The sequence below is a fragment of the Cebus imitator genome, unplaced genomic scaffold (assembly GCF_001604975.1).
Source record: "Cebus imitator isolate Cc_AM_T3 unplaced genomic scaffold, Cebus_imitator-1.0 Scaffold13, whole genome shotgun sequence".
Taxonomy (NCBI): Eukaryota; Metazoa; Chordata; class Mammalia; order Primates; family Cebidae; genus Cebus; species Cebus imitator.
The window spans coordinates 10765641-10774485 of NW_016107328.1; the positions used below are offsets into that span (position 1 = coordinate 10765641).

General features: G+C 50.3%; 1 protein-coding gene across 2 annotated transcripts in view; it reads right to left on the bottom strand.

Moving 5' to 3' along the window:
* The window catches only part of TMEM229B (transmembrane protein 229B), a 43281-nt gene extending 34776 nt beyond the window's left edge, over nucleotides 1-8505 (bottom strand). Inside the window, exon 1 of one of the 2 annotated variants that reach the window (XM_017500827.2) lies at nucleotides 8218-8505. The gene's annotated coding sequence lies outside the window, so the exon portion shown is untranslated. The other variant, XM_017500816.2, reaches the window with a different exon arrangement.
* Between the last annotated feature and the right edge of the window lie 340 nt (nucleotides 8506-8845).

The following is an 8845-nucleotide window of genomic DNA, read 5'->3' on the forward strand; positions in this document are numbered from 1 at the left end:
AAAAAAAAAAAAAAAAATATATATATATATATATATAAAGAAAACATCAACCAGAGACCTCAAGTTCTAGAAACCTAAGTGGCAGAGGAGCAGGGATGGGGGAAGAATCCTGGACTAAAGCAAGCCCTGGAGTCCCCAGGGTCTCAGTCTGTTGCCCAAGCTAGAGTGCGGTGGTGGAGTCACAGCTCACTGCAGCCTCGACCTCCTGGGCTTAAGCGATCCTCCCATCTCAGCCTCCCGAGGAACTGGGAGTACAAACATGCACTACCATGCCCAGCTAATTTTGTGTAGAGACAAGGTTTCACTATGTTGCCCAGGCTGGTCTTGAATTGGCAAGTGATTCTCGTATTTTGGTCTCCCAAAGTGCTAGGATTACAGTCATGAGCCACCCTACCTGGCTCAGTTTACATTTTAAGACAAGATATACGGGTTGCTCCCATGGCATAGAAATGGTGAGTACCAGGGTGTATAGACACCACCTCTCAGCTGACCCGCTGAAGCCATTAAAGGAGCAATGACCGGACCTAGTCCCCTTTCTTGAAAAGGGACTTCATCCATCTCTGACTTTGTCCCTTTGTCCTCAATTTGGCTTCTTTCCCCTTCAACACCATCTGTCTCCTCCCAGCTCTGACTTCTAACAGTTCCAGACCAGCTGAGTTATTTCCTCAGAATGGCTAGAACCATTGGAGTCTCACTCTGTTGCCCAGGCTGTAGTGCAATGGCGCAATCTTGGCTCACTGCAACCTCCACCTCCCAGGTTCAAGCCATTCTCCTGTCTCAGCCTCCCAAGTAGGTGTGACTGCAGGTGCCCATCATCATGATTTTTGTACTTTTAGTAGAGATGGGGTTTCTCCATGTTGGCCAGGCTGGTCTCGAACTCCTGACCTCAGATGATCTGCCCACCTTGTCCTCCCTAAGTGCTGGGATTATAGGCATGAGCCACCATGCCTGGCCTAGAACCATCAATTCTACTGGATAATCTGGTATTACTACCAGAAGAGATGTTAGAGAATATCTTGTCCAAATGATAAGAAAACTAAAGGCCAAAAAACTCACATCAGTGCCCAGAGTCACTGAGCTGTGAGAAGAACCCAAGTCTCCTGACCCCTTGCACGCTGATCCATCAGACAACATCATGCTAGCTCTCCAACAGGGGTCAGCTCACCTTCCTTGAGCCACCACCTCAAGCCTCATTCCTCTTCTCTGAATACTTCAAAATGGAGGAAGAGGCTGGGTGTGGTGGTGCACCTGTAAGTCCCAGCTACTTGGAAGGCTGAGGCTGGTGGATCCCTTGAGCCCAGGAGTTCGAGGCTTCATTGAGCTAGGATTGTGCCACTACACTCCAGCCTGGGTGACAAAGCAAAACCTTGCCTAAAAAAAAAAAAAGAGGCAGAAGAGAGTTAACTTGCTTGGAACAAACAAGAATGGATCCCAGTCCACTAGCTTGTCACCTTTGAATGGAGAAATCCATGGCCATAAATACTTTATCAGAAGAACAGGATAATCTAATGCTTGGTGTACTTTGCTCAGTGTACCTGGGACCCCAGAGTCATAATCAGGTCTCCACAGCTGAATTATAATGATCAGCAGGACAAGGCTCAGAAACTAGGTTGGAGGATGTGGATTGGGGTCAAGAATGTGCAAAGATAAGCTGCTATGACTAGTGGCAGTAAAGTAACAGAAAGAAAAATGTTGCCCAAACAGACCGTTAAGCAAGAGGAAAATTTTGGTATCAAAATGCAGTGGGGTTTTTGAGATATATTTCTATGCCAAGCAGAAAGCACGTTCTCCTTACAGTAACTTCCAGGCCATCTGGTCTACTTCCCCACTGCAGGATACAGACCTCTCCTTACTGAACATTCATTGGGATAATGTTTTTCAAATAAGAATCTGTACTTCTGTCTCCTTTTAACTAGGTGTTTAATCCACATCAACTCCCCCTTTTTTTTTGAGATGGAGTTTTGCTCTTGTTGTCCAGGCAATGGCGTGATCTTGGCTCAGAGCAACCTCCGCCTCCCGGGTTCAAGTGATTCTCCTGCCTCAGCCTACTGAGGACCTGGGACTATAAGCACGTACCACTATGCCCAGCTAATTTTTGTATTTTTAGTAGGATGAGGGTTTCACCATGTTGGTCAGTCTGGTCTTGAACTCCTGACCTCAGGTGATCTACCCACTTGGCCTCCCAAAGTGCTGGGATTACAGTGTGAGCCACTGTGCCTGGCCAATTCTCCTTTTTATATGTTAACCTATACTGCCTCCACTTTTGCCCTCTCCCCAACATTTGTTCTATCATCTGATCCAAGCTTATAGAACACAATAGATTCAGACTAACTGGGCGATGTGGCTCATCCCTGTAATCCCAGCACTTTGGGAGGCTGAGGCAGGAGGCTTGCTCGAGGCCAGGAGTTTGAGACCAGCCTGTGCAACACAATGAGTTATAGACTCCATCTCCACACAGACCATTTAAAAAGTAGCCAGGTATAGCGGCACATGCCTGTAGTCCCAGGGAGGCGGAGGCAGAAGGATCACTTGAACCCAGGAGCTTGAGGCTGCAGTGAGCTATGATTGTGCCACTGCACTAAAGCCTGGGTGACAGAGAAAGAACCCATCTTTAAAAAAAAAATTTTTTTGCTTAAAAAAAAAAGAATCACATAGATCTCAGTTCAAATCCCAGTTTAGACACTTACTAGCTGTATGATATGTGTAATCACTTTATCTTGCAAGCCTCAGTGTTTCTACCTGTGAGATGGGGATAATTAATAACGATCCCATTGCTGTAAGAAAAGAACATATGTAAATGCTTAGCCTAATAAATGGTGGCTGTCATTGTTACTGCCATGATCACTGAAGCCAGCTGAAGCTCTATATGGGGAATTAAGTCTCAAAGGGCTGAAATGGGCTGTCCAAGGTCACACAAGTGAGTGAGTCAGGGAGAGATCCCAGATTTCCTGATTCCTGAAGCCTTTGCCAACCATCAGCTCACACACAAACGAATCATTGCCCAATGACCTAGAAATCCGGGTATCTGATCACATCCAAGTACCACAGCTGGTGATTTAATAAGTACTCACCATGTGTTAGAAACTGAACAGGCTATATGAAAGCTTCACAGCATCTACAGGTCAGTATAAGAAGGTCATCTCATTGCTTATGCCAAGCCAAAAAAAAAAAAAAAAAGACAAAAATCTGGAATCACTTCTTGTGTTTACCAGTGGTAATGGTACTTCTTGTACATATTTGTTCTAAGAAAGTAGATGAAAGTAAGACCAATGTTCTGGCTGCCTCATTCCTGGCTTTGAAAAGGCCTTTTTGATTAGGAGCAAGGGGGAGGGAGATCCTAAGGACTTAGGGACTAAAATGGGGTTTGGCCAAGGACAGTCATGAAAAAGGAGATGGGGGTTGCCAGTGGGCTAAAAACAAGTCCCTGTGGGTACTCTGAAGAATGGCAGTTATTGTCAGCAAGGTGGGCTTCTCGCTGTACCAGGGCCTGTCCGTCCACTGACTGTGCAAGCAATGAAACCACGGAGCCCCAGGAAGCACATTTTATCCTGAAGCATGAATCACTCCTCAGAAGTCTAGAAAAGAATCCTCTCTTTGTGGCCCTTCAATCTCGTTGGCTGGCATCCCTAGCTCCTCAGGGCTCATGTCAAGGCCTTACTAAAACTCAGGGTGAGTGACCTTTCTGATGGAAACAGATCATTCCAGAAGCTCATGTGACAGGGGTACCTCTTAATAACTGAAAGGAAACAATGAATGAATGGGCCAGCTAGATGGCATTTATCATTCAAGTCGAAGTGCAAAAACAGTCAGAAGTGGATAGTCCAGTACGTTCTGAATGAGGGACTTTTGGAAAGCAAAGGAGTGGCAGAAAGTGGTCTCTCCCCTCATCTTTTCATATGTATTAGCTCTCCGTACATTAATTGACAGGTGAAGTCTTATTTAAAAAACAAAAACTGCCATGCTTCTAGAAAATGGAGCAGCTGGAAGGAGCAATCTGAGGACCCAAGGCCTGTCCGCGTGGACAGTTTGCCCTCATGTCAAAGATGCTGTCTTTTCTACAATACCAGCCACATTAGAAGCCAAGAATCCTGAAAAAAATATTAAAGTCCCTACTGGGGAACCAGCAGAGTAAAGGATGGTGGAAAGCTGGATGTTCAAAAATGTGAATTGTCAATGACTTTGGTTGCTCCTCAAATTGCCAGACTGGATTGTGATCCAAAGGTAGGTGGAAGCACCAAAATCAGAGGAGGGTGGAAAGTCACCCTTCACAACCGTCCTTTGAAGGAGCAGGGGGCCAGCATCACTCTGTGACCTCAACTCCACTACATTTATACATAGGGGAACTGATGTTAAAGTGAACATGAAGTACAGCCTCACAGGGCAGGAGAGCCGAAGTCCATACCTGCAGCCTGATGAATGTGAAAACAGGGAGAGGAGCAAACCCTCTTTCCTATCCTGGAAATGTGCTGGTTGACTTCGCCTCAGTTCTATTTATGAATGGGTATGTCAGGGGTGAAAACCACTGCCTTTTCCTTGAATCATAGCAGATGGGGCATTCCACAGCTCAAAGTCTGAGGCACATATACATCTTGAACCAAACACCCTGGTACGTAAATTCTGAGTGCATCTTCATCTTACAGCAGAAAAATCTAACCTATAGATCTACTCGGTACTTTATTTTAAATGCTTTCAAATCCCAGGAAAGGAAAACTCCCCAACACATGCATTCTCAGCGTAACTCAGTTTCCCTAAGGGGAACCAAACCAAAAGTGCCCCCTCCTACCCCTTCCCTAGAAATCAGCTTACGCTTTACTTTTCGAATACAAAGCCTCTGATTTCTGAGAAGTGATGTAGCGTAAGCAGAACTGGCCAATAGAGGCTGAATTTTCTCAGCTCAGAACATGAGAATCCCGTCTAATATTCCCTCCTTAGCCAGGTGTTGTCACAAAGGGAGCTAAGAGTTTGCCAGGTCAGAAATTATCCTCACCTTAAAAGGAATGTTCCTGCAATGAAAAATACACTCAAATCACCTTGTCTGTATATGGGAGAGTAAGAGGATACAAACTTGAAAACAGCCAGTCTCTGGGAGGGTTAGCTATCCCTTCTCTACCCGCAAGGACATCCAGATCGGATATAGTTGCTGATAAGACCAAGCTGCCTCACTCTACTGCCCTTACCCAGGTCTCTCCTTATGACATCAGTCTCCAACTTCATCGGAGACCCTCCTCAGAAACCAGAGCGTGACAGTCACTAACATTATAGCTGCAAAATGTCTACCAGGAAAGAGCCCACCAGGAAGGAGCTCCAAGGCGTCCCAGGAGGCAGACAGAAAAAAACACTTGCTGCCTAAGTGCTGCAGCAAGAGATTTTCTGATACAGACTACACTTTTAAAACAACACTGAGCTTTGTCTATCACAAAAGCTGTAACTTGGTCCTTTCCTGTAAAATGACACCTTTCCCTTTGGAAACAATATGTAAATCTGCTACAACCAAAATAAACACAGTACAATGCTCACTAACTCATTTAATATCTTTCATTCAAGGACTTGAGGTCTTAAATCACTTTATAAATGTAAAAATTCATGCCTCGCCTGATGCAGTGGCTCACGCCTGTAATCCCAGCAGTTTGGGAGGCCGAGTACTGCCTAAGGTCAAGAATTCAAGACCAGCCTTGCCAACATGGTGAAACCCCATCTCTACTAAAAATCCAAAAATTAGCCAGGCATCGTGGCGGGTGCCTGTAGTCCCAACTACTCGGGAGGCTAAAGCAGGAGAATCGCTTGAACCCAGGAGGCGGAGGTTGCAGTGAGCTGAGGTTGTGCCACTGCACTCCAGCCTGGGTGATAGAGTGAGACTTCGTCTAAAATAAATAAATAAATAAATAAATAAATAAATAAAATTCATTCCTCATGACTTCAAAATGGGAAGTTAGGGGAGTATCAAATTTCTTATCTTAAGGTCAGTACAATTGAGGAACATGCCATGGAAAAGTCCATTCTCTCACCACTGGAGGCTCCAAGGTTAGGCCTCCATATCATTACCCTCAGCTCTGAATAAGTAGCTTGGGATAAACCAATAAAGCTCCTCCAATGGGGACTTGAGCAATAATCAACCCTGCCTGCCCTGTTAGAGTGGAAAGGTCCATAGGAGGGGGCTTAGCTGTGCTTCTCTGGTCTAGCACCTGCAACTGACCTTAGCCACAAATTGCAGGACCACAAATCTATAGCTCAGGGGACTCAGTTTTCTCCTTATTGGTCCTGGAACCTCCTTTGCTCCTATACCTATAAGTGGCCAAAGTCAACACTAAAGAAAGACTGTTGTCTCCACCCAAAGCCTACCTCGATATCTCCCCAGTTGCCTGTATCTGTCTCCAAATACAAAGCTGAGGGATGGGGGCTAAGCATCATCTCAGCACACACCTGAGCAAGGCATCTCCAGAGCAAGGTGTCCTGGCAGGCCCACCCTTGCCCAACCTACTTCTATCATTAGCTCATTCACACGATCAGGCGGGAGAGTCCTCCACTAGTCCAGGGCCTTCCAGTGCCTTCTGTCTCACAGGGAAGCAGATGTATTTGTCTTCCAACCAGGGGAAAAAAATCTGAGCACCCGAAGGGCTGTCCTGCCACAGGATAGGAACTGGTGATCACATGTAAGCCAGCTCAGAGCTGGAGGCACCTTGTTCCTGGAGACACAAGGCCAAGGACTGGGGACCTGGAACCTGGCCCATTTGTTTTCTAGAGAGAAAGACACTGTACCACCCCCAGGGCAGGTTGCTTGGCCCTCCCTTGGCCCCTCTTCCTGGTACAGCAGAGAGAAACCTAGGCCTCTCAATTACCCAAGGCTGATAGCGACAGCAACAGCTCACTTGCTACTAGGGTGCTGAGAACACACGAGAATTGGCGAGCAGAGCCCCCAAGGTTACACCAGCAGACAGTTCCCCCAGGTCCTGTTGTTTCCCTCCAGGGAGAGCCTTGAGCAGTACCAGAACACCCTGCTCTTCTACCTCCAAGCTCTGAACCTAAGACAGCCAAAACCCAGGGAAACCCTGGGGAAAGAAAGGAGACAGTCCAGGGAAGGAAGGGAAGGGGTCCATTTCTGACTGAGCATAGAAAGAGGGAAAGGAAGACACCTGGGAAAGAGGCCAATGTCTCCCTGCCCTTGCCAGGAACCGCGCTGTAACACTCCCCATCCCAGCCAGGCATCTCTAACAGAGGACCAGAGATCTGGGAGGGGAGGTGAAGAGCTGGCAGCGCAGGGGGCTGGGCTGGGCCCCGGGACAAGGACCTGGGGAGTGGGGGACGCCTAGGTGTGCGGTCCACCATCACCCAGTGTTTCAAACATGCACCTTGGGCAGAAGGCGGCGGGGTCATTTTGGCAGCGTCCCCTCCCCTTCAGGAAAGTCCTCAGCCTCAAACTCAGGAGGGTCCGTGGTTCCCATTTCCAAGCCCTGGCGCCCCCCTCCACCTTCCCGAGGCGGCCTCCTGGATGTTCTCCGCCCGGAGGAAAAAGGGGAGTCAAGCTTCCGCTGCCCCTCGCCTTCCCCTGACACCCTTTTGTTTCAGGCGGGGAAAGTTGCCAACGCGCACCCCTTTCCTCAACACGCCCCCCTGTGCGCCCATCCCCCGCAGGGAATCCAAGCCCGGGGACACCATCTAATCTGCGGCTCGCTCTCGAACCGGGGCAGCCACCTCGAAACCGAAAGCAAAGAGGAAGCGGGATCAGCCAGCGCCCCCAGTCCGGTCGCCCCGTCTTCCCCATCACCGCCCCCATCGCCCGCGCCCCCCGCGCTCCGCGCTCCCGGTCCCGCGCGGCCACCCCTCCTGACGGCGGAAAGGCCTCTCTGCGGGCATCGGGGGCACCTACCGGTGCGGGGCCGGGGCCGCGGCCGCGGGCAGGGGCAGGGCAGCGCCGGCAGCCTCCCGGGCGCAGGTGCGGCCAGGAGCGCAGTCTCCCGGGCTGGCTCCCGCCCCTCCTCCCGCGCCGGGACTCGGGGCGCTCTCCTGCGCCGCCTGCTCCCCGCCCCCACGCCCGGCGCTCGGGCTCCCCCCGCGCCGAGTTGCCGGCCGTGCCTCCCCCACGCCGCCTGGCCCTCCCACGCCGCACCTAGTCCCACATTGTGTTTCGGCGTCTGCCGCGGCGGCGCGGGGGCCGGGGGGCTGCAGCCGCCGCTGCCCGGGAGGAACGGAGCCCCCGGCGGCGGCGGCGGCGGCACTCACCCATAGTACGGATGCGCTGCAAACTGCACATGCTCGCGTCTGACAGGCGCTCGCCCCGCCGCCCGGCTTAACTCCTTGCTCGCCCGCTCGCCCGCCCGGCCAGCTGTCCCCGCCGACCCCGCCGCCCCCGCCGCCTCTCGCAGCTGGGGATCGGCCCTGCCAAGGGCGCTCAGGAGTGCGCCCCCTGTCCGGGCCGCGGCGCAGGTGGCTGCGGTGCAGGGATCTTCGGCCCTTTCTGTCCTAGCCAGCCCACCTGCCTATGAGTGTCTGTCAGGCCTGGAGCTTGTAGGAGTTGTGGGGACCAGGCTTGCAACATCAGCTGTGGGTGTCATTGCAGGCCCGGGCTACCTGAGTGCCACAGAGCCCGTGGTGTGGCAGACCCTCTATATGACAGCACTGTGGACCCAGCGGTCAGTTCATGGAAACAGCCATGTAAGGTCGTTTGTTTATCCCCATTTCCAAGCTGGAGAAACTGAGGCCTAGGGAAGTTAAGGAATTTGCCTAAGGCAAGGCTTGAACCTCTAAGACTCACGATTTGCTTTATACCATAAAGATTACAGAGAATATGTTCTTTCAGAAGTCAGTCTAGATTCTTTTATTGGGAGGTGGAAAATAATGAATGTCATTT